We start from the raw sequence: 1,613 nt of genomic DNA on the forward strand, positions 1-1,613 counted from the left end.
TCAATTTTCCTTGTGAGACTGGCCACTTTAGCCCTTAGATCATCTTCCTCTTTCAAAACATATATTTTGCCCATCTCCTTCGAATGAGTAGACTTAGGAAAGGTGCTAGGTCTTGGGGAGATGTCCCATGATTGTGTGTTTTCAGCGAGTTTGTCAAAGTAATCCCACACATCATCGACATCTTTGTTCATGAATTCCCCATTGCACAACGTCTTGACCATTTGGCGTGTGGAAGGTGTCAGTCCTTTTTAAAAGAAACTTGTTATGCACCACATTTCAAAACCGCGTTGTGGGCATAAACTGACAAGATCCTTGAACCGCTCCCAACATTGGAAGAATGTTTCATCTTCCTTTTGGGCGAAGTTCATGATCGACTTTCTGAGGGTGTTCGTTTTACTTCCTTGTCATGTCGTTTCATCTACCAATCGATCGTGGACGTAGTGAGTGCAACCACGTCTTAGCCTTTTCTTTTATGGAGAAGGGAAAGAGTTTCAGCCTGATTGTGCCCTCATACATATTAGGAATGTGTAAAGTGGCTATTATCTCGTCAAACTCTTTCATGTGTAGATATGGATTTTCATATTCAAGTCCATGGAACTTTGGAAGGATTTGGATCACTCCTAGCTTGATATCCATATGTCCTACATTCTCTAGAAAGATCATGCAAGGCGGTGTGCTCACCTCCATCAGTTATAGATAATCTCATAAAGTACGATGTGAGGGTGCGTGATACACCTCATTCTCATCCTCAGCTTCCTCAACCGGAGGTTGATTTGCAGGTTAAGGTTGATTTGTAGCCATCACTTCTATTAACTCGGAGGACCTTAAGTGGTGTCTAATCCTGTGATGAATAGGCAACCTTGTAACTAATCCTCCTTTACTCAAGAGACGTAAGGTGTTATCACGGACCCACTTGGGCATGAAATACTCTCAGCCCTCAAGTTCGAAAACTAAAACTAAACCTAAAGAGAAAACTAGAGGGAAACTAAAAGAGATCTAGAATGAAAAGAGAGAAAATTAGAAAGAGGTTACCGGATTGGAGATTTCTATGTTAGGATCCTACAAAACAGAAAAGCAAGTTAGTTTCTAAAAACAAAGGAGAAAAATCCTAACTTAGAAACAAAACACAAAGTTAGTCCTAATCTTAATCCAATTCTAAAACCAATTAAATTCAGAATAACACAGCCATTAGTCCCCGGCAATGGTGCCAAAAACTTATTCACAACCCCAAGTGTAGGGTCGCGATGTAGTAATAATCCCAATGAGACCGAGGTCGAATCCACAGGTATTAATCTTGTACATTTCTAAAAGTAACTAGAACTAGCACTAGAGAAAGATATAAACTATCTGAAATAAGGAGGGAATTGTGAATATTGTGATTAAACTATCAATTTAAAGTGGGAACTAGGGTGCCAAAGATCCACTTGTAGCTCTTGGGATGCTACCTCACTTGATTCAAGAGATCTAACTGGAATCAGAGTCCTATCTTATCCAATGGGAAAGGGAGATGATCAAATCTCTAAACTTCTCACTGATTCATACTCAATGGAAGAGAATTATGAAAACTTGGAAGGAATTCCATCACCCTACCATGCCCAAGGGACGATGGTGAA

At 40.0% G+C, this 1,613-nt stretch overlaps 1 non-coding gene across 1 annotated transcript; it reads left to right on the plus strand.

Annotated features, from left to right (window-relative positions):
* The first annotated feature begins 279 nt into the window (after nt 1-279).
* On the plus strand, nt 280-386 carry LOC131250259 (small nucleolar RNA R71). The gene has a single exon (XR_009173185.1). It is a non-coding gene; the product is annotated as a small nucleolar RNA R71 (small nucleolar RNA).
* The last annotated feature ends 1,227 nt before the right edge of the window (nt 387-1,613 follow it).

The sequence above is a fragment of the Magnolia sinica genome, chromosome 6 (assembly GCF_029962835.1).
Source record: "Magnolia sinica isolate HGM2019 chromosome 6, MsV1, whole genome shotgun sequence".
Classification (NCBI taxonomy): Eukaryota; Viridiplantae; Streptophyta; class Magnoliopsida; order Magnoliales; family Magnoliaceae; genus Magnolia; species Magnolia sinica.